The sequence below is a fragment of the Meriones unguiculatus genome, chromosome 18 (assembly GCF_030254825.1).
Source record: "Meriones unguiculatus strain TT.TT164.6M chromosome 18, Bangor_MerUng_6.1, whole genome shotgun sequence".
Classification (NCBI taxonomy): domain Eukaryota; kingdom Metazoa; phylum Chordata; class Mammalia; order Rodentia; family Muridae; genus Meriones; species Meriones unguiculatus.
The window spans coordinates 24650312-24678219 of record NC_083365.1 but is presented as its reverse complement, the minus strand read 5'-3'; the positions used below and the strand labels follow the sequence as shown (position 1 = coordinate 24678219).

Here is a 27908-nt window from a genome sequence, read left to right as displayed (position 1 = left end):
CTGAAAATAATTCTGATAAAAAGAGCAGTCCTGCTTGAGAGCAAGGCAGATGGCAGCACACTCCTTCGTCGAGTCTGTTAGCTTTCATGTTGCCTCGTTGGAAGTTTCTTCCCAGGAAAACACATGGACATGAGACTCTATGGCAGAGTCAGTAAGCTGTTTTGAAACAAGGACTACCCAGCCGGGCCCCAGGTCTGCCAAGGATAGGCTTGCTTCGTGTTCTTTGGAATAATTTCCCTGGCAGACTGACTACCCTTCTGGATAACTAAATATATCTCTCGTGGTCAACAGAAAGAAAACATTGAGGCTTCTTCATGAAGAATTTAGACAAAACCTCAGAGCTTACCCACATTCTCTGGATCCACACAGAGAGTGGAGTTGGGTCTGTCCTGGATGGTTAGAACACTCATCTTGGGGAAAATTTTTCTCATATTCTACTACATGTTTATTTGTAGAGATGTTCTCCGAAGCACAACAAGAAGCATGGGAGGCCGCATGGTGAAGGAGGCTTCCTAGCGTAGCAGGAAGGAGCAGCCGAATGAAGAGTTGAAATCTCACATAGTCCTACTTCCTCGGACTGATTGTCATATCCCAAAGAGTCCTGATAATTAAACCTCCGTCTTGGAACTGAACAGCTGGTACTAGGGTAAGTGTATACTGCCTAAGATATGTGTTTTTACAGCGTTTTTTTTTTTTTCCCCAAGACAAGCATGGAGGTTTAAGACTATAATCCCAGCAACAGAGAGGCTGAGACAGTAGGATCAAAAATTCAAAGCCACCTTGGGCAACTTTGTGAAATCTGATCTCAAAATAAAGTAAAAAGAAGACTGGGCATATAGCATGGGGTAAAGAATTTGAGTAGCATATGTGAGGCCCTGGGTTTAATCCCCATTACCCCCACCACACAACAACATTTATAATCTTGTCAAATATAGACCTACTGTCAGTAATGTGAGTTGGTCAAAACAAACATTAATGCAGACTAAAGTCTGCTTTTCACATAGGTGTGGTATTCTCAGGACAGAGTTGAAAAGACCATGCATATACTGCAGAAGGAGCTCCCCCAAAACTCCATGGAAACACAATGTTGGTGCCAGTGTGTGTGCATGTGTGAGAATGGGCCACTGCTTCTTTTACTTGTCCACAAGGGCCAGTGATTGGAAAATGCTACTAACCAGAGGCGTCCTTTCAGCTAGAAGCGCTATGCTCTGAGTAGCATGCTCTAAATTCATGGCTTGCTTTTACCAACTGTTCTCCTGGTGACTGTGTTCTAAGCCAACTAACATCCAGGGACTGAGATGCAGGTAATTTCACTTAGGCCATACAGGGTGTTAATGAGCAGATTTTCTTCGTTTGGTAGATTCTTTGAAAATAATCTCTTTCTAATGGCTCAACTATTAACCAGAACGAAGTGTGTCTTCTGAAATGGCCTTTTAAGAAGTGAATGCTGATGGTAACTTGGTACCCTTTCCACGGATTCCAAATTCACCATAACTGGCGATGCCCAAACCTGCTTAGTCTCAGTGCGTGCTCAGATTTTGTATTGCGTGTGAAAACAGACTTCTACAAATTGTACCTCTTAGGCATAATCAAAGGGACCTGGTGCATGATAAGACTGAAACAAAAAGCTAGATTTAAATAGAATCCCAGCTTTTCATCAGCCTCATGCTTTGATTACTGGTAAATTCTATTTATGTGTTGATCGATTGATTGATTTGTTTGTTTAAGGCAGGGTCTCTCCACAAATCCCTGGCTGTCCTAAAACTCACTATGTAGACCAAGCTACCCTCAAATTCACCTAGATCTGGCTGCCTCTGCCTCCCCAGGGCTGGGATTGAAAGCGTGCAATACCCAGCTTGAATCCAGTTTTAACTTCCCTGTCTCAGTATACTAAGGAACCCAAAGTTTTCACAGGTGTCTACAGTTTTTAAAATTATTTTTTCAAGGACAGCTTTATTGAAATTTAGTTCACATGCAATAAAAGCTACCGTTTAAGAAATGTATAGCTCAGTTGATTTTAGTATCTCTTCAAGGGTGTACAAAAATCACAACTATCTAATTTTAGAATATTTTATAACCCTAAAAAGAAACCTCACATCCATTAGCAATTGCTCTCCAAGCTTCCCTCCCCCTGCCTCTGGTGACCACTAATCTACTTTCTGTTTCTATCGATTTGCTTGTTCTGAGCATTTCCTATTAATGGGATCACATAATATGTGGCCTTTTGTGCCTGGCTTCTTTTACTTAGCATAATGTCTTCAAGGTTCATCCACAGCACATATCAGTCAGGACTTCATTCTTAGTGGCTGGCCTTATAACATTTACAAGAGACTTTATTTTCGCTACTGCTAAATATACATAATCACATGGGGAGACCTCACAAATGTTATTCCATCTACCCAGTCCAGCAACAAAGCACACAGCAAGGCTCAGCAGTAAGATCCAAGGTATGGTGCCAAGCTGATTCCAAAGACACATCACGTACTTTGCAGAATAACCATGTGAGACATTCCAAAAGCAGCACAAAGTCATCAGCCCTCCTCAAGGATTAGCAGAGTCCTGACACCCACCCCACTAATTGGGATCATAGTAAAACATAGGCAAGGCTGCTGGTCCTTCCAAAATGGTGATTCCGCTCAAGTAATCTGACAAAACTTGTAATTTTTTAATACTCGTTCAGAGGACACAAAACAGTTGGGAACCACATTTCATCCACCCTTGTTTTATTTACCTAATTAAGTGGACACTGCCATCAACACACACCACAACTTTTTCTGAGTAGAAGAAAATGCTGCCAATATGACTTGAAATGTGGCTCATCTTTTTTTTCTTCATTGTTTGAAATGTTCATATATAAACATAATGTTTTGATCAAATATATCCCTACTGTCTCCCTTCCAGTTCCTCCCAGATCCTTCTACTATTTTTTCCTTCCCAACTTCATATACTCTTTTTAAACCTATTGAATCGACTTAGAGCTGCCAGTATGTGCATCGGTGAAGGGCCACCCACGGGAACATGGAGAGGAGAGGGCTCATAAGTTCCCACTCTTAGCTGAGGAGATAGTAGCGATTGATGGGTACTGGGAGTGAAGTGTGTGGGAGTGGAGAATCAGTTTTCTTCTGAGGTTTGCCTTTTAGCGTGTGATTTCCTGGGTCATCGCTACATGGCCCATTGATCATGGCTTTTGCTCTGTTTCCATACATGGAGGAGGAGGGAAATTCTACACAATGTTGTTTTACCATGGAAACCATAGGTGGTAATCCATGGCCTTGCTCTCTATCATAAAGAAGGCCTTTTCTACTTAATTCTTTTAAGCATAGCACCAACTCTTTCTCCCTGTACACATTCTGGCCACAATAATTTTGACTGATTTTCTTGGTGCCAGTCATAATTTTCTTTTATTTATCTTTAACTTTATATCTCTTACGTATTTTAACGTAATGGTACAATGGTACTTAGATGACTGAAGATCATGCAGAAAGCTCCTTTAGCATACTGTCTGAGTTTGACTCTGTCTCAGCAGATCTGGAATGGAATCAACAAATCTTTATCATGAGTAAGTACTCTTGGTCCCATGAGTAAGCATTCTTGGTCACAAAAGTAAGCACTTTTGGTACAATGAGTAAGCATTCTTGGCCTCATGAGTAAGCATTCTTGGTACCATGAATAAACAATCTTGGCCCCATGAGTAAGCATTATTGGTTCCATATTGACACGGGGGTTTCACTGACAGTCTCAGAAATACTTTCCCAGTGGCTTCTTCCATTTAGAAACAGCCCCAGACACCATTTGAAAAACATCCTTCTTAAATGTTTCTGTGTTCTTGAATACATACATGTCACATGAATGATAGCGCAGGAGAGGAATACAGAGGACACAGAATTCATCTTATTACATATCACATATTTTGCCTTGTGGGTGTTAATTTGAATGAAATGGCAGCTGTGCTCTTGCTGCTGGATAAGTGTGGACACAATAAGCAGGGCTCTGAGAAAGAAAGGTGACAGAAGAGTAGGCAAAGAAGAAGAGTCAATCTTTTGTGTGTTAGTATTTTAAGAAAATCAATCGATGCACTGAAGAAATGCTTCTTTACTATTCCAAATTTGAGAAAATAAATAATATTTGTGTCAATGAAAGACTATTAGAGTCAGTGAGGCCTGGTTGTACAGTAAGGACCATTTTCCTTTTACTTTGCAAAAGAAATTTCAGAGTATAGACAGAGTGAGAAGTTTGTGTGTGTGTGTATGTGTGTGTGTGTATCTTCCTATACCAATATTCAGTTTTCTAACCTGACTTTCTATTTGCCTTTGGCCTTGGAGTCTTTTTATAAATCTTCAAACCAAATCTCTTATGCAAATCATTGAGGTATGATGGGATAAGGATCCACCATGACCTTCAAGGGAGTAGGCCTGGCAGCCTACTCCCGAGCATCTGGGAGAAGAACTTGACAGGGCCACTTTAGCTATCTTTGTGTCCTAATTTCACCAGTGTGTACATGAGCAACTATTGGCTTTGTTTAAAAGAAAAGCAATGCACACAAGTGTCAACTAAAACTGGCTACCAGAGCCTAGAACATCATGAAAAGGCTGTGTGTTCAGGCAAAGGGTGTGTTCATGCGTACTCTCAGTTGATGGTCAAGGTTCTTGAGGTTACTCCTCTCTTAGAGATTTTCTCTGGTTGGAGAAAAGCAGAAAGATTTCTGTTTCTGTCTATACTTGAGCATCTAACACCTGACTTCCCCCAAGATTCTAATCTGTAATTAAAATAGGGAATGCATGGGTGCACAAAGAAGCAGGCACGGAGACAAAAAGTATGAGTCAAAAGGTAGAGATATATTTGAGTCTAGGAATTTAACTAAATATGGCTCAGTACATCCAGGAGAAAATGTAACTCAAGAGTCAGAGTTAGCAGAGAGACAGGGGTTAACCAAGAAGGGAGAAATTTGCTCATGTAACTTTGTCAGAAAACACAAGGCAGGTCTAAAGTGGAAGTTTCTGGTTTCTTTTTAGACTCAGTTTTTTCATGTGATGTTTTGCTGTAAGCTAGGTTGTGAGAGAGTATGTGATGTTTAGCTGGAGGCTGGCTTGTGAGAAGGCACAGAATGTGTTGCTGTGAGCTCTCTAATGCAAGAGGCGTGACTTTGGTTAGCTGAGACCATCCATGGGTGGACTTTGAGAAGAGAAGACATATAGAAGCCCATGGACAGTGAGACATCTCTTTTTGGATAGACATCACTGCACTGATCTTCCTGCTTTGACACTTGACTTCGCAGACAGAAACGTTACAGAGAACTTCATGGGGCAATCCAACTGAGTCTTGCAGCTTTCACTGACTTGTCCCTGTCTTCTGAATTATGCTGATTCATGTTGCTGCTTGGTTTTGGACTAGACTGCTGGTATCCTGACTGAGTTTGGTAATCCCTTTAAGGACCCGTTGACACTAATCAGCAGGAAGTAGATAAAAGAGGTCTAAAGCCCTTTTCCCTACTAATCTTCTACCTAAAGTTGGGGTGTTGGTGGAAGGGAGGTAAAGGTGTTTAAGAACCCTAAATAGAGTAGGTTTGGTAAAAAATCTAAGCCTACACAGGTCAAGGCAAAATCAGAAGAAAACTCGGCCCTTGAAGACAACTCAGGCATATGGGAAGTAACTAGATCTGCCTACCCAAAAAACCCATGTTGGATCAGTGTCTAAGCAAAAGAGGAGCTTCTTATAAAATAATAAGTGTTGGGCTTGAGATGTAGCTCAGTTGGTAGTTTGCTTGCCTAGCATACATTAAGTCCTGGGCTTGATCCCCAGTATCCCATAAAACCAGTGTGGTACATGCCATCAATCCCAGAACCCAGGAGCTGGAGGCAGGAGGACCAGAACTTCAAAAGTCATCCCCAGGTACATAGCAACCTTGAGGCTATTCCAAGACAGTGTCTCAAGCCACAGAAACAAACAAACAAAAAGGAATCAGTTCAGAGGCAACCAATGTCTTTGTCCAAAGCTTCCTTCAGCTATATGCTGCTAAGATTGACCCCCCTTTCCTTTGAACTGTGAAGCAAAGGAAAAGGAGAGATATGGGTGGCCAGTAAGAGGAGAGCGGATTGTTCAAGCTAGTGATTATAAATTCCAATATGGAAGAGGAAATGAGAAAATAAAAGCATTATGAAGGATGGCACTTAGCCATGCTGTCTTAGAATCGTCTGTCTGGGTTTAGAGCTCTTCTTCATATGCTTAGAGCCTCCTTTCCTTCATCTGCCACAGCTTCTGCTGCGCTGGTGCCTCGCTAATTCTTCATCCAGGTCGCAGCCACCTTAAAAACAATCATGACAGCTTCATCATGTTTTTTTCTTCTAAGAATTTCATACCTGAGCACTGCATTCACTGTGTGTTTACATCCTTTTCTCCTAATCCCTTTCCCCATGCCCCTCTCTCAAATTCATGACTGCTTCTTTGATTATTATTGTTACATATATACATACATACATTGTGTGTGTGTGTGTGTGTATGTATGTATATATACTCACACACAAAACCATAGAGATATCTACTGAGTCCAGTTAGTGTTGTTCATATATAGTTAGGGCTGACCACTTGAGACTTAATACCCTATCAGGGGCCTCATCACTGGAGAATACTGGTTCTCTCTCTGAGCAGCCACTGTGCACCTGTAGCTCTTCAGCTAAGAGTAGGACCTTGTAATAGTTCCTCCTTCCACTTGCTGAGTCTTGTCATTGTACAGGTCTTTTTTAGATAGCCATATTGTTAATATTTTTATGGGTGTATAATTCCCTGATACACACAGACGATATCTCATTGAAGACATACTGATCTGCTGGCCCTTAAAAATCTTTCTGTCCCCTCTCCTATGGTGTTTCCTAAACCTTCTGTGTGGGTGTTGTGCAGCTGGGGGATGAACACCCCACACTCAGCTCTTCTCTGCATTTTGACCAGTTCTAGATTTCTGTAATGGGTTCTGTCCGATGCAAAAAGCAGCTTCTTTGATGAGGAGCGGGAGCTATTCTGACCTGTGAGTATAAGGGTAGGTGTTTAGAATGCAGTTGGTAATTACAGTTGTTCAGAACAGCGGGAGTAGTCAGTTCTCCAGGGTCCATGAACTCACCAGCCCACTGCATTTTGGCTGAGTCTACAGTACCAGCCGTGAATCCCTGCCTCCTGAGTAGGCCTTAAGTCCAAATAAGTGGTTGTTGATTGCCCCCAAGACATAAGAGCCAGGGAAGAGAACTTGTGCTCCTGGTTATTGCCATGGTTCTTAGGCTTTAGGTTGGGTAGGACTTTGAATGGCTTTTCTCCCTTGGCAGCGTGTATCATGTGTGAATGCTGGTCTTCACGTCATTTCCCCTCAGTTTTCCCAAGTTCTACATCTGGAGTGTGTGGTAACTTCAGCCACTTGCTTTCAAGTTCCAGGAGGCAACCAAATGCAAAAGCAGTAGCTGATATCATTTAGGGAGTTTCTTCCACTACCCTGACAAACACCTAGACAGGGGGTTTTCCGTGCATGCCGCTGGGCTTTTTGTCTAACAGAAAGTCTTTGGCTGTCAGGGGATCATTATCGCTGCAAATGTTACACACACACACTCACCCACACACACATTTATTACATACTATTAAAAAATAATCCTAAAAGAATGCTTCCCTCTAGATTGCTTTAGTTCTTCTTAGAATTCTTTATCCCTCCTGCCCCGCCATCCTTCAGGATAGCCCTCCTTTCTACGAACATGCCTTCCAAGCATGTAGATTATAGTGCACACTCCCATGTCCAGTCTTTGGTCAGTAATTGTCAAACAATATGTTTGGGGTCCTTCCTTAAAAGATTAATACTTGCTTTATTCCGCCTTGGTCTTCTTTCTTTTTCTTTTTTTCCTTCCTTCCTTCCTTTCTTTCTTTTGCTTTCTTTCTTTTGTTTTCTTTCTTTCTTTCTTTCTTTCTTTCTTTCTTTCTTTTTTCTTCCTTTCTTTCTTTCATGTGTGCCCAAGTGTGTGTGTGTGTGTGTGTGTGTGTGTGTGTGTGTATGTGTGTGGTTCACATGTATTTAGGCACATTTTCATACACATGCATGTAGAGGCCCAAAGTTGGTATAATGTGTCTTTCTTTATCACTCTAAACTTTTCTCACTGACGGAGAGTCTCTTCAATTGAACCCAGAGCCCATGATCAGACGGCTTCCCTGGCAGACCCCTTGTTTGGCCTTCTGAGTGCTGGGACTCCAGGCTAACCACCACAGCTGCCCACTTCCTGTGAGGGCTCTGGGGATCTGAACTCCAGAGCCCATGCTCATGCAGCAAACACTTTATCCATCTAACCACCCTTCCACTCCTGAGTCCTCACTTTTAGTAAATGACATTTTATTATAAAAATAAGTGTATAAGCTTAAGATGGAACATAAAGTTACATGTCAACATCACTTTATTTATCCTGAAAATAAACTTTCTGAACTTGTACAACAGAAGAAGGATGTATCTGAAGAAATGAAGTCTGAGGAAGGTACTGATCTTTTGCTTTAATCATTTCCTAAGCTATTACTAAACTTGAGGTCATTCTTATTTACACAGCAAGATAATCTCTTATTCTTCTGGAAATTTTCAAAACATGGCCAGCATGTTTTTTGATTAGCTCTCCACTTCCTGTGGTGGGGTTTAAAGGCTACGCCAACTTTCATTAACTGCTGAGATTTCCAGAGCTCGGGAATCACTTGATAATCTTATAAAAATGGATAACCAGCATTTCTTTGCAAAATGCCACATATGCTGATTTTTACAGAGAATTAAAAAGAAAAAACAACCAATCTCAAGTGGCTCTAAGTCACAGCATGAACTATTATCAGCTCCATCCCCAGGGAAGCCTGGGAAATCCCTCTTCCCTCATGATGGCTCTAGCTATTCCAATGTTTCACACTGAGCAAAGAATGTTCCCTCCATGCTCCCAGGTTCTGACTGCACTTCCGGTGTCAAAGTGATGAAATGTGGGAAAGAACGGATTGAAAATAAACTTTTCATGTATCTTAGTTGATGATGAACTGGGGTAGAATTAAAAGTTTATCGCTGGTAACTGCTGCAGAATTAGCAATCTTCCATCATTTTCAATTACAACACAGCCTACCAACACCACACTTGACCACAGTGTGGAGTTTTCACAACTGCGTGCAGTGTTTCAGAAGCTTCTGCAAGAAGAGCAGCAACACTGACCAGCACTACAGGGGTGGACCACACAGCCATCCCCAATAGCTCACAGCACCCTTTCCCAAAAATGCTTTTAAACTAAATTCTTGATGTTTCATTTTGTTCTTTTAGCTGGCCATTTGACTCCACTTGAGAGAAAACCAAATTCAACGTTTTCAGACTTTTTTTTTTTTCGTGTTCTTCACCTTGGACTTAAAAACAACAACAAAAAAAACTATCTTTTAGTTATATGGCGCTGATTTTAACCCTTTATATGATGTGCCTAGCCCAAGTTTACAAATATGTTAATAGGCACAGATAAGCCAAGATGGTATTTCCTCTGTAAAATGGCACTCACTTAAAAAAAAAAAAAACAAGTCCAACTGGCTCCCACTCTTCAACACACTCTTCTGAGTCAGCTCCTCTTCCTCAGAAGCCTCGTGTTAACAGTTTCCATGGGAAAACTGCAAAAATGCTCCAATGTGGGATTGTTATAATTAGAACCAAACGTGGGCTTTATGGAACCTGTCAGGATGTTTCTAGGAAGCCTGCTCAGTGTCGGCTTCCTGAGACATCCTTTTCCTACGACCATGACTCATTCCTGCTTCTCCTAACTCACCCCCACTTGTTCTGGGATGGAAGGAGTCCCACAGGCTCCAAAGACAGATGCGGATGCGGGTGTCCGGTTGGTGAACAAGAGTACCCGTCTAGGTCTGTTGGGCAAAATATTTCGCTGGGCACATCTGAGGCCAACAATATGGCGGGTGTATATTTATCACCCAAGGAGGAACTCATTTCTTTGGCAACCAAGCCTAGCCCACTCGCTAATCCTTTCAAGCCCTTCCATTCCAACTCCTTTCTTCCTTTCAGGAAAACACAGTACAAATTCTCTGCAAAACAATGAATCTGCTCCTCGGGGGGAATGTACAAGTCAGAAAAGCTTTTAAGAAGAAAAGAGGAGCCAAGGCTTTTGCATAAGCAGGCCAGCTGCAGAGCCTCCAGAGAGGAGGGTGGGGAGACCGCTCCCGCTCCCGCTCCCCGCAGCCCTGGCCCCAAACCTCCCAGCTACCGCCTGTCTCTGCTGTCTTCCCACAACCCCAAACAAGCCAGCCCACACCTCCGGGACTACACCCCTGTCATTTTCAGGAAACGAGATGTTCAGAGTCCATCCTGGCATTTCTGTGAACTCACAGAAATAATTCATTGACTCACAGAACCGAAAGAGATGATCTAGTCACTTTTATTTTTAAAATGATAAAAATGCAGCCGGAACAGTTTTTCTGACCTACCCAGGCTCACTCAGCTCTGGAGGCAGAGGCAGACCGGAATCTCCTTTAACCCGTTTGATTGCCTTTTCCACCTGAGCTTGTACAAGGCAACCCCAGGGCTGATTTATTGCTTTCTGCTCAAGCCGTCTTCCTATTGTTTCCGGCAACATTCTTGCAGCGTGGGTGATATATCACGACCATAGAACTGAGCCAAAACTGACCCTAAAGATGCTTGCCTAATACTTGTGAAAACTAGAGCAATCTAGGCCTTTCCTTGGAAGATTCTTGAATGGGTTTTGTTGTTGTTTGTTTTGTTTTGTTTTTAAGTTAATAAGTTTCTCAAATGAGTTTTCTGATGAGGGCAGTTCGGGGATTAACATCATAAACAACAAAAGGGAGAACAAAAGGGATCTTTGATGGCAGAGTAACCCAACAAGAAAAGAAGGGACAAGCTGGGGACCAGGAATTTTGCCTCCTAGCTGCTTTTTTTTAGTGGGTTAACCACCAGACCACACTTCCTCTCTCCGAGAGGCAAGGAATTAAAATCAAAGGTTTACTACTGATTCATGCTGCCTGCTAACACCGCTTATTGCGACATGCTGTGACCCTGTGCTCCATGGCTTGGAAACAGATGTGGGGAGTGAGCAGCCTGAAGGTCTGAGGGGTGGGGGAGGCAAGCAGGCAGCTGGCCAGGGGAAGAACTTCCTCGGCTGCTCAGTTTTCAGCAGGAGTGGAAGTTAGTCTAAATTGTTACCATGCAGATCTGGAATCATTTTTGCAATTGCTTGGCTCGGATTCCAGGTTTGCTCATTCTGCAGAAAAAAGAAAAAGAAAAAATTGGTAATAAATGCTCCTGGCCTGACTTGTGCCTCTGCCCCTTTCGAATGCATATTATGAAGCTACAGGTTCAGCCCCCCTTTCTCCCCCCCCACGCGCCCCCTCATGCGCATGCTAAAGGAAATACAGAGAAGTTAAGCAACCTGACCAAAGTTTCACTGATTTCAGCACTGCAGTTGTTTGACTAACAGTGTAACTAGGCCATTCTCAACCACACTTTTCAGGCTTCTTTTAATATATGCTCATCATTAGGTAACTGAAAAAAAAGGGGGGGGGATTCATTTTTCCCATGTAATGAGTGTTTGATGTGCCCTCAGACATATGGCACACTGTGATGCTTTTGAATGTTAAATATTGATTCTAGAAATAATCTTTGTGACTGTTTCTCCTTCTCCAGAAGCTCCTTGAGGCTGGAACTGAAATTGCAGCCTTGGTTTTCAGTGGACATTGCAAATGTGGCTGTGCTTAACTGCCATGTGATGAGATCCTGTATTCTTGGTCCTCGGTGGCATAGGATTGTCAGCTCAGCAAACTAACCTTAACCCTGCAATAAATGTTTTCACAGAAGGGACAAAGATGTGTAGGATCTGGAGGCAGAGGGAAAACAAACAAGGCCACCATGACCAGGAAGGGTTCATAATGTCATTCAAATTTGAGTTTTGCTTTAAGGACAGGATGTTCATTACACAGAGAGCAGAGGCCTAAAAGACTGTGGTCAGTTCAGCATGGCTGGAGTATCCAACTAGGAGACAAGATTGGAGGACATGAAGGGGTAAGGCTTAACGGGGTAGCTAGTGAGAGCAGCATTTGTGCTGTACATATCTTGGTAGATAAAAGTGCCAGCAAGGGTTTCGCAGCTGAGTGGCATGACCATGTCTGGTTTTGAAAAAGAATTCAGTTGGCAGATTGGAGTGGGCTGGATATGTAAAGAAGGAGACCAATTAAGAGGTTTTCAAAATAGCCCAGACAAAAAAAAGATGAACTTATTTCTCCTAGGGCAGTGCTGGTAGAGACACTGAAGGCAGCAAGAAGATGAGGCTGGGAGGACTCATTAAGATCATTTCTATGGAGGTGTTCAACAACTATGAAGAACTATCAAAACAAACTATTAAATGTCTATGTATCTATCTAGACTAAACTGCTAAACTCTTGCAGGATAGGGGTTACATTTTATTCATCTTGCCTATTCCCAGTACCAAACATACTTCCTGCAATAACTAGATAACCAGCACATTTGGAGCATTGAATCAAATTTGGAATTCTGGCCATGCCAGAATAATAAAGACTTTTTCTTCTCCTTTCAGGGGAGTGGTTGGCTACATAATAGAAATGGATTGATGAAAACACCAGCAAATCAAAACCATAAATTCCAGAAGAAATGAAAGGAATGGCTGGAGATTTTATTGTCAAGGAAAGAATATATATATTATATATGTTATATATTATATATATGTAGTAGGAGAACACAGGTGTGGAAACTAGAGTTATAGTAAAAAGAAAAAAGGGGGGAGGGAGTTCTAGAGGACATTTGGAGATCATAGCAAAAATCCTGGAGAAAATAAATAAAACATGAATATCTAACTAAAATGATGAAGATGAAAAGAATGAGAACAAATAATATTAAGATTGAGAGCTGTAGCATCACTATACATCCTATAGTTATTTAAAGGGGAAATTGTTAAATATTAGAATATCTTTATGTCAATAAACATGACCACAGATGAACTAGACATGCACAACTAAATCTTATTGAAGAAAGTAGGCAAAATGAATGGTCCCATATGTACCAAAGAACTAAAATTTATAGGTGAAGCATTTTCACAAACAAAACCCTGAGCCAAAATAATCTCACTGGGGAATTCTACTACATACTAAGAAAAAAAAATACTGATTCTGAACAAAAACTTCCAGAAAACTGAAGATAAAACACTTTCTAATTTATTCTGTGATCCCAAATTGCCTGATGGCTGACATGAGAAGAGGGACACAGGCAAAAAGCAAAGGCTGTTCCTCCTACGTCTCCTGAAGATTGTTTCAGAATTCTCAGGGACTTAAGTCATCTTTCTAAATGTAATCGAGGCTGTGTAATATTGAGGTAGCAATGAATAAAATCAACACAGGTATGAACATGTGCTTTTGGCAAAACATAAAGGCAGCTCGGCGAAGAGGATGTTTTCTGAAAACAGCTGGAGGTCCTGGGTCTTAGCACAGAAAAATGAAATCATGGCAGGTGGTAATCCAACTATATAAAGAAAATATAGAAATATTAGAAATAGAAATATAACATGATAATATTACAAATAGAAAATATAACATGGTAAAACTTATTATTTGGGGTTTGTTTTGTTTTGTTTTGTTTTTGTTTTCTGAAATAAGATCGCATGTGCCCCAGGCTTCCTCAAAGTCGTTATATAGCTGAAGCTTGCCTTGAACTCCTGATCGTCCTGCCTTGCCCTCCCAAGTGCTAGGAATGTAGGAGTATGCTACCTGGTTGTGGAACATTTTCTAAAAGAAAAAGTAGAAAAATGTCTTTTGACTTTGAGCTGGGCTAAGATTCCTTAGGCAAACATTGAAAGAACAATGCATAAGAAGAAGAAAAAAAATGGCCTAATAAAAACAAAGAACTCTGCTCTTTGGGCAACATTGTTGAGAGGGTAGAAAGAAGAATCACCAATTGGAATAAAATATGTGCAGTCACATACCTGTGAAAAAAGTTCCCACGTCCAGACTTTGCAAAGAACCCTCAAAACTTACGATGACAATGAACAGCCCAATTTCATAACTTGGCAAACGATTCTATTAGACTTCACCCAAGAAGACACAGACGGCTGATAAGCATGGAAAAAGATCATTACTCATCAACATATGGAAACACCAAAACATCATCCACCAGGAAATTCAACTGAATCACAACAGAATGAGATGCCAGTTTGAATGGCTAAGATTGAAAGAGTGGCCACCACAACTATAGATAAGGATATAACACAATAGCAACTCAAATTTTCAAGTGGGGACAGAAAGTGAACTAGATACTTGGCTGTATAAGGAGGGATAAGGGGGACACATGTAAAGACCCAAGTTCAATCACAAATGCCAAGAAAAGTGGCAACTATATATCTACTATATACCCAACCATTCCAACTGAAGGTATCTAACCAAGCAAGATGCCTCTATGAAAGCTTACACATCAGTTTTCAGAACAACTCTACTGCAATAGCCAAAAGATGAAATAATTCAATGCCCAGTGTCAGATGAATGAAGAAATACACTTCTTTTTAATGTCTAATAAACAGGACTTCTTGCCTCCAAGTGCTGTTCCAACAGCATCTACAGCCACATTGGAATTGGTCACTCTCAATTTTTACAGTAGTTCTCAAGGGCCTGGAAATGCTCATTATTGAAGCTGAGTAACTCGGCAAACAGGCCCAAGACAGTCATGCACCCGAAGCTGCTGATTTGTGTGGGAGTCATGTTTTCCAGAAGACCCCATCTGCCTTGCAGCCTTCACAGCTTCCTACTGGTTTCTCTTCCCTCCAACATATTTGTACATTATGCCTGTGCTCCTTTTAATTCCCCTAATGGCAGTGACTCAGTTTGTTTTTCTGATGCCCACATCCTTTCCCCACAAATACAGCCAACTGAAAACGTGGTGGAGTGGGAAGAAAACCCAGACTTTCGTTCTTAATTTTGATCGTGGCTTCCTATTAGACTCTGGGAGGCTCAGTAGTTCTGATTTCCTAGTGTTCAAGAGGCTGAGGCAGGAGAATAGCAAGCTGAGGTTAACCTAGGCTACATACAAAGATTTCTTCAAAAACAAGAGCATTAAAGAAAAGAAATAATATATATGACTTACCATTGGTAAGGTGACATGGTGTACATAAAACATTTTAGTAAGTATGTATATACAAGGCGTATTAGAAAAATGTAGGAGAAGATTTAATTTTTTTTTTCATTTATTTATTTGTGTGCGTGCTCGTGTGCATGTGTGTATTCTGGTGTTTCATGTATTCAGATGATAAATTCTGGTCCCCAAGAACTGGTTGCAGTCCAGGTGTGTGCACTCTCACATATACCAGTCTTTCTTAGCTGTCTCTGATTGGTTAATGAAAAAGGCCGGAAAGCCTGTAACTGGGCAGAAGAGAAATAGGTGGGGCTTCAGTTCCTGGGCTTGGGATCTCAAGTAGGAACCATGAGGCAGGAGAGGAAGAGGAGAAAGGAAGAAGATAGAGAAAACATGGTCTGATGGAGCAGATCCAGTGTAGACAAAATGAATATTGGCAAGTAATTTGGGATTGCAGTTGGGAGGTAGTCAGACTAGCTTAGAAAATTAGTTTAAATCATACCAGCCCAGTTATGTGCTTCAGGTTTGTTAAGTAAATCAATAGGTCTCTGTCTCAATTATGTAATAGCTAGCCAGATGAGTAGAGCCTTCTAGAATTAATAAATATTCTATAACACAGGTGCCATGGCATATGAAGGTCAGAAAACAACTCAAGGGTCCTCTCCTTCTACCATAAGAATTCCAAGGAGCAAGCTCAGGTCATCAGGCTTGGCCACAAGCACCTTTACCCGCTGATCCATCTTGTTGGCACAGACGTTTTTGTTCACTTAATTTAAAGTAAAAACTAAGCAGACTTAGGTATGGCAATATCATAAAACTGGGACAATGCTTTATTATCGGGTATCATTATGTGCTAATCCATTTCTACCCTATAATTTAGCACCAATACATGCTTATCTCTTAGTCACACATGACCAGTTTGGGATAATGGACATGTTCACCCATCTAAAGATTCATGCTTCCAAACTCTCTGAATGAGACTTAGAGAATAGAGATACACAGCAGGGGGCTGCTTTGCCAGGACGCAACCTCACCTGTGTGACCATCTTATTTGTCAGAATCAGGCACAAGACTAACTCAACACTGAGAAGGCTAGAAAATGGAGTCCCCTTGTAAAACATTGAAACAAAGTATAGAAATGGACCGACACACAATATCCAATAATAAAGTAAAGTAGTAATAATAATAATAATAAAATATCTTTCCAGATTTATGATTAACTTAGTTACTGTTGGTAAATACCACAACCAAAAGCAAAAGGAGGAGTTTATTTGGACTTATGGTTTAAGAGGAGACGTCCATAATCACAGGGAAAACATGGCAGCGGGTGGCTGGGGCAGGAAGCTGCTGATCATATTTTAACTGCACATAGGAAGCAGAAAGAATAAGCAGAAAGTAGAACATGGCTATAAGCCCTCAAAGCTTGCTCCTAGTGATTTAATTCCTCTTAAAGGTTCCATAACTTCCTCAAATTGGGGACTAAGTGTTTAAGCACATGAGGGTGTGGAAAACATTCTTAATTTGAACTCTTATAATTCTCCTTGCTCAGGATGGTGTTCTTAAAACACTATCATAAGAACACCCTTCTTAGGGCTAAAGAGAAACGCATGGCTGTTAGCAGTCCAGGCCCACTGCTTCTGAACTCCCCTGACTCTATTAACTCATAGACTTGGCCATTTGGAACACTATATGTTCTTTGTGGCTGCTTATTTTCACTCCATAGACATCTTTGAGATTCAACCAGGCTGTAGCATGTCATCAACACTCAGGACTTTTCAATTGCTAGTTATGGACCTATTGTATGACATGTCTCTTATTTATCCATTCATTTACTGATGGACCTTTAGGCTATTTCTATCTTATGGTGATTATTGACAATGCTGCTGTATTTATGTGCAAGCCCATGTTATTATTCTTGGGCATATAAGTATTAGAATTACTGGATCGTGCGATTACTTTATTATCCTGAGAGAAGGTACCAATTGATTTTTGAAGGCAACACCACTTTACCAGCAATGCAAGAAGTTTTTAATTTCTCCATGCATTCGCCAATATTTGTCATCATTATCTCTGGAGACATCCTAGGGAGTATGAAGAAGTACCTCATGATTGCTCTATTTGCATTTCTCTGATGTACATACTGGCCATTTGTATCTCTTCCTTGGACAAATGGCTATTCATATCCTTTGACCATAGTAGTCTGTTTTTCTTTTTTATTACTGAGCTGTAAGAGCACTTTACATATTTTAGATAATAGCCTTTTATTAGAGTGATTTCCAGAGTTTCTCCCATGCCATAGATAAGCAGTTCAATCCCCTAGTGGTATTTTTTTTTTTTAAGCACAGAACAACTAGTTTTGCTGAAAACAAAAACAAAAACAACTAGCTTTTGTCTATTCTTTTTCTTTTGTGTTTGTGCTCTTGGTTTCAAATCTAAGGAACAGCAGCCTGTTCCAAGGTCATGTAGATTTGTGTCTATGTTACCTTTTAAGCATTTTATATTTTCATGTTTTACATTTAGTCTCTAGACTGGGAAGGAGATGGTAGAAATATCTCTACACAATTTTACACATGGAAAATTCTATAGATTTAATATATTTATTATATTTTCTATCATTGAGAAGGTAGAACAGAATTCCCTGGTCCTCACACGTGGGCTCAGTAAAGTAACTTCCTTACCAGGGATACATCATGATGGGATTGGGGAAGAGATACTTTACAATGAAAATCTGACAGCTGCTTCTTTATCCGTATGGTCAAAGTAAATACTAGCAATGAAATGTCAAGAGATGAATATTCTTGCTAAGAACAATGAAAGCAATGCTTTACCACTTTCACCTACCTCATGGAAACCTAAAATCCCTGTCTAATCCTGAGATTCACAGGACAAATCTCTGTAGAGGAATACTTCAGAGAACATATGTATAGTTACCCTCAAAACTACCATTTCATCATGAACAAGGAAAGTCCGAGGATTTGCCACAACACTAACAGCCAAAGAAGACACAGCAACCGAGAGTCACGTGGAATCCCAGGCTCGGGGTACCAAGGATCCTTTGCAACCTTGATTTTTTTTTTCTGTAAATCTGGAACTTTTCTAAAATGTTTATTATATATTTTAGGCAGCCTCACCACAAGAACTAGGCAGGGATTCGAGCATAGTCAAAGAGAGTGCTACTTATCAGGAGAGGACATGCTCAGAATTCAGCTCAAAGTAATCAAATATGGCTCAGAGGCACTGAAGAAGGAAGATACTTCAACCCATTTATAACTAAAGCTACAAAAGAAAAGTAAAGTTCCTTAGGAATTTAACACACACATACACATATATATATATCAGGTAGAACACAGACACACAAACATACACACACACACACACCGAGGCACTGTGCTTACAAGGAAGAACTCTTGAAAGCAAAATAATTAGACTGAAGACCTATTTCTCTGTCATGAGGGTCTCTGAAGAGCATGATGTCCTTCAAGAGCACATGTCAGAGAATATCAGTGTGACATGTGACCCTCATGTTCCTTCATAGCCACACCAGTTTCTTTCACCATCTCTCTCTATGTATAAAAAGGAGAGAGGAGCCTGTATGTTGGTGAGATAAGCCCCCCATTCTAGCTTGCCATGAAGATGAACTTTAGGCAAACGCGCTGTGTGATTTAAATAAAATGAACTGCTATTCCAAGTAAGGTCCAACAGAAGTTCCTTTTCCTTTCAAATGATCAGGGATAGCGTTCCAGGAGTGCGGGTCATTCTCCTCCCTGGGTCGATGCGATGCATCTTACCCAGCAGGGCCTGGCATCCTGACCCTCATTGTCAACTGCAGCCATCTAAGAAAAGGGCGCAGGGCAGGGGAGGCAGCGCATCTTCTCAGAAGCCTCAGAGTGACACTTACCAAATGTCTAACAAGAACTAAGCACAGAATCTCAGTCATTCATAAAGAAGATTGGAATATAGAGGCTAGCAGTGTGTTCAGAAAGGAAGAGAGAGAGAGAGTTGTTCGGCAGCTTGCACACACTCACACACAAAGCTCCTTCTCAGTGTGCCTTCAGATTTTGAGGGGAGAATGTTCTGTTGTTGCTAACATGTACCAAGTTACTTCACAAATTATTTTACACCGGAGCCTGAAGCAAGAACACTGAAATTACCTCACTACACACAGAGGCCTCTGAGCGGCAGGTGGACAAATGCAAGCCACAAGCCAAGTCAGCCCAAGTCAAAGAGAAATGCCTACTCGCAAAGCTAATTCCTGCCTCTTGTCCTATGAAGCAATACGGAACTGAACTGCAAAATAACATTCTACTTTCAGCATTCCTGTCTCAACTACCATTGACTCCTGTTACAATTGAGACTGCTAAGTGTTTAGGGACTCATTTTCCCCCACAAGAGGACTTAAGGCATTAGACAAACCAGGCTGTCAGTAAACATTTGCAAAACTGAATGGCCTTAGTTCCAAGGACATGATTAGTGGATTGTATTTTGGATAGGAGATTGTGTTTGCTTTCTGTTTGCTGGGTGGAGAAAGAGACCTCAGATGAAGAGTGACAATGGTCTTAATCCCTGTGTCCTCTCTAAATGAAAGAGAGAGAACACGCGTGGAAAGGCTGGTGGTTTAGCCCACAGTCTGGTGCAGGGACATGAACACCGAGGGAGTTGTTCAAACAGTGACCACAACAGGTTTTGGATTAAACAAGCTAGATAAGTCAAGCTATTTCCACCAGTCTTTGACAGCCTGTCTCCTTAATGTATTTATTAAGTAGCTGCCTTCTTGAAATTAATGTGCAGTAATTTCTTTCCCTTGACTCACAGTCTATATGTTGCACCAGATATCTGCTTCACAATGACATTATATTTGTGTCTTCAAAACTCCTGACGCCAACTCTTTTTTTAATTAAGTTTTTATTTTTTATATTAATTACAGTTTATTCACCTTGTATCCCAGCTGTAGCCCCCTCCCTCCCTCATCTCTTCCCATGCCCCTCTCCAAGTCCACTGATAGGGGAGGTCCTCCTCCCCTTTCATCTCACTCTAGCTTATCAAGTCTCATCAGAACTGGCTGCATTGTCTTCCTCTGTGGCATGGCAAGGGTGCTCCCCCATCGGAGGAGGCAGTCAAAAAGCTAGCCACTGAGTTCATGTCAGAGACAGTCCCTGTTCCCCTTACTAGAGCACCCACTTGGAGACTGAGCTGCCATGGCCTACATCTGAGCAGGGGTCAGATTATATATATAGGTTTTATCCATGAATGGTCCTTGGTTAGATTATCAGTCTCAGAAAAGACCCCTGTGCCCAGATGTTTTGGTTCTGTTGGTCTCCTTGTGGAGCTCCTCTCCCCTCCAGGTATTTCTATCTCTCCCTTCTTTCATAAGATTTCCTTGCACTCTGTCCAAAGTTTAGTTATGAGTATCAGCATCTGCTTTGATGCAATGCTGGGTAGAGTCTTTCAGAGGCCCTCTGTGATAGGCTCTTGTCCTGTTCCCTGTTTTCTCCCTCTTTTGATGTCCATCCCATTTGCCTTTCTCAGTGTGGATTGATCATCTTACCCAGGGTCCCCCTTCTAGCTTGCCTTCTTTAGGTGATCAGATTTCTGTGGGTTTATCCTATATTATATGTCTAGTATCCACTTAAAGGGAGTATATACCATGTGTGTCTTTCTGCTTCAGGGATACCTCACTCAGGATAATCTTTTCTAGGTCCCACCATTCGCCTGCAAATTTCATGATTTCCTTGTTTTTAATTGCTGAGTAGTATTCCATTGTGTAAATGTACCACAATTTCTGTATCCATTCTTCAGTTGAGGGACATCTGGGTTGTTTCCAAGTTTTGGCAATTACGAATAAACCTGCTACAAACATGGTTGAATGAATGTCCTTGTTGTGTACTTAAGCCTAGGAGTGGTATAGCTGGATCTTGAGGAAGCACTATTCCTAATTGTCAGAGAAAGTGCCAGATTGATTTCCAAAGTGCTTGTACAAGTTTACATTCCCACCAGCAATGGAGGAAAAAAAATATGGAACGCTTCACAAATTTGGGTGTCATCCTTGCGCAGGGGCCATGCTAATCTTCTCTGTATAGTTCCAATTTTAGTATATGTGCTGCTGAAGCAAGCACCTGACCCCAAATCTTACTTGCACCAGCCCAGCAGAGCTCTACATACATACATACATACATACATATATACATACATAATGATATATGTATATATACTTTTGAGCAATTAGTTTCTTGTGTGAATCACACCTTTTTTTTTTCCTTCTGATTTTCAACTATAAGTCAGTAAGAATGTTCTTAGACTGTAAATATTCTCATACATATTAATTAGGTTAAAAAAAAAAGAAAGAAAGCATTGCTGAGCTAAGATGTAGCCAGCAGTGGAGTGGTTGCCTAGCGTGTGTGAGAGCCTGGCTTCAATCCTCAGTACCGAAACAAAATTAAATAAAAATAAAATAAGTAAATAGTGAAGATACTTCATTAGGCCTTCAAATAAGTCTACTGCAGAAAGTTTTTTACTTAAAACCAACTGGGAATAGGATGGAATTTTTTTGGAACTGACAGCCATTTATTTAAAAGACTTCAAAGCTGATGCTCAGTGGCAACACAATACAGGTAAATGTGACTTCCTCCCAATGACAGACTTCTGCCGTTTGGGGCTTTATTCAATATTTTACTGGGTTACATTATCGTAAAATAAAATCAGGAGGTCAGATGGAACTGCAAGAACAGGAAAGGCGCAAAAACACTGGAATTAATAGAAGTAGGGCTCTAAATAGAGATTTTGTGATGTAAAATATGTAAAGCCTAACAATAATCAATCATAACCAATTATGTATTTATCTAAAGGTCATTTTCACTGTAGGGCCACAGTTCCTACCTATTCATCTAGCCAAATATGTTCAAGATTTGTACATAAACTATTTAATAACATGTAGGACATAAGGGGATCATTGTTTTAACTCTATAAAAATATTTGAGAGCAAAGTAAAGACTTTTGTAAATAAGATAAAAAAAAAAACAAAACAGAAAGCCTTTAAGAGAAAACCCTGATACATTTGTTTTCTCTTAAAGGCTTAAATTCCTACTTTTTAAAGACAATCATATAAAAGGGAAATCATACCCTGCAAAAACTTAATTATAACATATGTGATATATCTAGAATAAATATAAAACACTGACAAATCAATCAATAACACTTTAAAGCTCCATAGACTCTAAGAAAATGACAAAGACTGTCAGGAAGCACCTGAAACATCTGTAACATATATGACATATATGTCACTCATACACAACACTGCCGAAGACCAAGGACACACATTTCATGTCAAGGCAGTGACCAAGCACATCAGTGACACAAATTACAAAATGAAGTCTGTCAAAAGATAAAGGGAAATCCAGCCACTCCATCATGAAGGAACCTCCAAAAGTGAAGCTTGCTTAAAAAACAAACAAACAAACAAAACACTCAAAACTCAATAGAAAACTAAGCAAGACTATAATGAGAAAATTTACAAAAGAAGATGAAATCCAGTGAAACATAAAAGAAGCATCTACAACAGTGAAGAAAGAAATAGAAATGAAATTAGAAGATGCAAGTTAATGATCCTAAGAATAATTCACAATCAATGCTTGCTAATCTGAAGGCTGAAGGCAGTCATGGAAAGCAGGAATTTGTGTGCTGATGGCAAAGAAAGTGGGAATCATGGGAAACACGGTCAGAGCACACCATATACATACAGAAAAATGTCCCCAGGAAACTTTTTACTATATGCATAGTGAATACATAGCCATAAAAATGATGGGAGAGCCTGAGCGGGGAGCAGCCTTATCAGGCCACAGAAGAGGACAATGCAGCCACTTTTGATGAGAACTGATAGACTAAGATCAGAAAGGAGAGGAGAACCTCCCCTATCAGTGGACTTGGGGAGGGGTATGCATTCAGAAAGGGGAGGGAGGGTGGGATCGGGAGGGGAGGAGGGAGGGGCTTATGGGAGGATACAAAATGAATAAAGTGTAATTAATAAAAAATAAAAAAAAGTTAAAAAAAATGATGAAAGAGGAAAACACTGATGTGAAAGACAGCACCTAATAATACTGAAATCATTAACATGGATAAAACTAAAATACACGTGTCTGAGTGAAACATTCCTAAATGAGGTGATAGATACGTAGAAATCTCCTAGATCTTTATCGTGTTTTTCAGTGTATGAAATATTCTGTAAACAAAAAAAATTACTATTTTATGCAACACTGACCAGAGAAGCCTGAATCTGAGAATTTCCCAGATGAACTATGAATCAGCCATTATGCACAGGAGTCACAGCATCTAACAACAGAACCATTGGTAAATCCCTTCCCTGAGTTCCTAATGACAATATTTTTGTTGCTAGTGCTCAATATTAGGATGCAACAGATTAAAATGAACTTGCTACATGCAAGTGAGGAGATAACTCCCTTGCCGAAGTGTGAAATGGTCACACACTTTGGGCATGTTACAAAGAGGTCTAAAGGAAGGCAGCCAGGCTTGCAGCCAAAGCTCTCTGCCTCTAGTGTGTCCTAAGACACTTGGAAAGCTGTGCTTCCTCTGCGACACTCAGCATCGTCTTATGCATAACAAAGGTTTGGACCAGGGAAGTTTAGAATACTAATTCCAGTAACTCAGTGACCTACAATTTAATGTGAGAGGGGAAAAAAAAAGGTAAACCCAAAGTCAAGGACCTGAAGCTCAAAAATTAAGGAAAGGGACAAAAGGGAAGAGAAGAAGAGAAAGCGGTTTTTTTGTTTGTTTGTTTGTTTTGTTGTGTTATGTTCTTAAAGAAAAAAAATACTAATTAAATGAATAAAGCAAATAATTAAACTGTGCCTTTAAACTTGTCATAAACAGTGCAATCTATTGATTCCCTAAGTTTGGAAAGATAGGAGCTTGAGCAACGAAATTTAAAATACTTACAAATACCCAGCTTTCAAAAGCCCAGGCTATTTTTGAAGTCAAACTTTGCTGCACGGAAATTAAAAACAGCTTCAACTTAACTTCAGTGTATATCCGTAACAGTGATTGCCCCAAATATTTCTATTTTTCTCCCCCAATGGCAAAATGCAAAACCTTAAATACGTCTATAATCACAGCAAACACAGACAACAATCTCTACAGCTGCTGTGTGCTGCTTGGTGTTCTGCCTATGGAGGGAGGTTCTTTGTAGCCTATCTACAAAGAACCACATTAAAGCCTTCTGAGGAGCAGAATCAAATGGACTCCAGGTGGTCAAGAGGGAGAAAAAGGTTTTGTTTTCATTTCCGCTTTTTCTCCTTCTGCTCCTCCTTCTTTTTAGAGTTAAATGGAAATTGTTTTCACATGAGACACTTCCTAGTTTGTATCTGGAAAACTTGAAAATCTGTCCGAGACCATGCTGTAAATAATACTAAAGAAAGGACGTTTTCAACTTTGACCTAACAGCCGAGTATGAGAATAAAGCAGAGTAAACCAGTTCTCAAAACCCTGGTGTCCGTGGATAAGCTGATTCAAAGGTTTGTAATACAGGATAAAAATGGTATGTTCAGCGCTGGCAGGGTATCTCAGTGTGTGTAGGTGCTTGTGGACAAGAATGACCACCCTAATATGATCCCCCAGAATCCTCACGTGGTGGAAGAAGAAAACCCACTCCCGACAGATTGTCCAATGAGCACCATGGCGCACAGGCATATCCTCCCTTCAGTAAAACAAACAAATAACTATGATATAAATTCATATAAAAATGTATATACATATGTCGTTTCATTAATCGTTATTCTTTCTACATGTGGACCTACTTCCTGTGCCTTTTATGGTTGCTATTTGGTGATTCGCCCCTTTTCCTATTCTGGTTAGAGAATAAGGTGTTTTGTTTTGTTTTGTTTTGTCTTCTCTCCTGTGAATGAATGCATGCATGTTTACAGGTGCACATATGGCACACATGTACATATGTAAGCCTGGGGTTGATGTCATAAGACAGGCATTTCCTCCTTCTTTAACACAAGATCCTAACGCAGCTTTAAATAGCCTGTGCATTCTGCTATAATTAACAGGACCCTTTAACTCTGTGCTCACTGTCCCTACGCTTGTCCTGTCCCCTCCAAGACGCTCGTCTTTATTAGACAGTTGTCCTTTTCGGAAGGGCTTGTGGGCAGAGCATGGGCCTGACTACATGTTTGATCCACTGTGCCCGCCTTGAATAACCACCTACCTAGGAATACGGTTCCAGGGTGTCCGCTATTTCTCCCTCAGGGTTTCATCGATGTTTGTTTTGTTGCCTTCTGAAATCCATGATTACAGAAGGGAAGTCTACTGGCAATTTCATCGTCTTGGTAGTAATTTTCCTCAGAGGTTAAGTAGCCTTTGAGATTTTTCTCTTTATCCTTAACATTCCAAAGTTCCTTCTGGGGTGAATTTATTTTATTTAAGCCACCTGAAATTTGAAATGTATTTTTATACCTAAGAATTCATATTTCTCTTCAACTCAGGAAAATTCTCAGCCAATTTTCCTTCAAATACTGCCTTTAACCTCATCATCTATATAAACTGGGTTCCCCAAATCTAACAACCTCCATTTATTTTCAAGGTGCTACTTTGGACAAGTTCTGCTGAAAACCTGGGGCCCAGATAATAGGAGATTTGATTTCTAAGAAATGTGTCTCCAAACATACAAGGCCTGTTGACTACCTAAAAAAAAAAAAAAAAATGACTTCATCATGATCCACAACAGAGTTTTTCACTGTGAAATTACAGGGCTAAAGAGATGTTCCTAAAATATGCTTTTTGCGGTAAGACTTGCAAACGTGGAAACCACAAAATGTTTGATGGGGGAAAAAAAGTCTTTGTTTTTGAAAAGATAAGCTTGCTGAACGCTTCAGAAAATCACACTGCAGAGAGCAGGTGACTGTCTGGTGCCCAGCCTCAACTGACACAGTAAGGCTAGGCTCAGACCATAACAAAAGATGGGGCAGAAAGACTGTAAGAGACAGAGGAAAAGGAAGTTTACTTGTGAAATTTTGCTTCCTATAAAAGTGAGAGAAACTAGACTCTTCAAGCCTCACCAATATAACTGCCTAAACAAAACCTAAACAAGAATGACACCGGTAAGCGAGTTAACCCGGAAGGGAAAAACTCCCAGGGCCTCAAGAGACATAGGAAAGTAAGGAATATTAAGAGAATAATAGCAGAAAAGAATCCTTAAATTGATTATCCAGTACCAAGTGGTTAGTCTTAAAGTCTCACACAGACACACGCACACAGACATACACACACATTATAAGCAGGTTGAATTTATATATTTAGGAATATATATATGTGAAAACAGTTAAAGAAAAAGAGGCCATGAATTTGAGATGGAACAAGAGGGGTAAATGGGAAGGGTTGCAGAGTGGAAAGGAAAGGGGGAAAGTGATGTAATTATATTTTAATTTAAAAATACTTACAAAAATATAAACTTGCATCCCCAAAGGAACGAAAATTATTTTATTTCAAGCTAGTGTCAGATTCAGGACTAAACCCAAATTTTCCTTTATTTCAACCCAGTATTCTCACATTCCACAATGTCTTCCAGAAACATTAGAAATATTCTGGCCAGTTCACCAGCGTCCACCCTCAGACAGTTTTCAGATCCGACAACGGGGAGCAGAGATTATTAAGGGCTTGTGGAGGCCTTTTGAACACAGCTGGAAGAATGGGGGTTAACTGACGTGTCAGGCCATAAGGCACACTGGCCCTCCACCTCTGAGTCACGAAGAAGCCTGAGAAGAATTCAATTAAGGAAAAACTACTGTGAACTAAAAGGCCAGTTCAGCTGAGGAGATGAGCACTTGCTCACAGCGTACTCAAACCCACGCAGGTTATCTGTGGGTGGTTACAAAAAAAAAGTCTTTTTGTTTTGTTTTAACAAATTTCTTAAGAGCTGTGTCTAAGAGCTATTGGTGGAAACGGCTTTCACTGGAAGAGCTCTTTCTGAGCATTTAGAAGCCTTAAGAGTTTCTAATCCTACAAGCCACGGGAGCCTGGCTGGTGGGGCGTGCCATTAATCCCAGCACTTAGGAAGCAGAGGCAGGTGGAATTCTATGATTTCCAGGCCAGACTGGGCTACGTAAGTGAGATTCTGTCTCAAAAGGGAAGGAAAGATAGAAGGAAGGAAGGGAGGGAAGGAGAGAGGGAGGGAGGGAGGTGGATGACTAGAGTAAGGAAAAAAAGATGATAAAGTGCATAGGAAGGTAATTAACAAGAGTAGACGAACATGCCAAGAATGTGGTTGGAGCCAAATAAGAGTCATAATGTTACCTTAATCTCTCAAGTAGAGGGCATTCTGGTTTGTGTTATATGTCCATCATTTAGTAGAGACGTCACGGGAAGAGAGGGATTAGCAGCCAAGTCGATATATACTGTATACTGTATTTTCTTTCTCCCTTCACACTGTGGAAAGAACTTGTATAAAGGAAAAATACCCCTATGCTGCACAGTTTTATATCAACTTGACACGAGCTAAAGTCATCTAAGAGGAGGGCACTGCGATTAAGAAAATGCCTTTATAAGATCAGGCAAGCCTTTAGGGCATTTTCTTAATTAGTGATTGATGGAGGAGGGACCATCCCTTCACTGTGGCCCATTGTGGGTGGGGCTGTCCCTGAGCTGGTGGTCCTGGGGTTTACAAAAAGGCAGGCTGAGCAAAACCATGACGAGCAAGCCAGTAAGCAGCCTCCCTCCATGGCCTCTGCATCAGCTTCTGCCTCCATGTTTCAGCCTTGTCTGAGTTCCTGTCCTGGTTTCCTTCAGTGAC

The 27908-nt window shown here is 40.6% G+C and overlaps 1 non-coding gene across 1 annotated transcript; it reads right to left on the bottom strand.

Annotated features, from left to right (window-relative positions):
• Positions 1 to 21118: 21118 nt before the first annotated feature.
• Positions 21119 to 21225, bottom strand: LOC132649108 (U6 spliceosomal RNA). The gene has a single exon (XR_009587542.1). It is a non-coding gene; the product is annotated as a U6 spliceosomal RNA (small nuclear RNA).
• Between the last annotated feature and the right edge of the window lie 6683 nt (positions 21226 to 27908).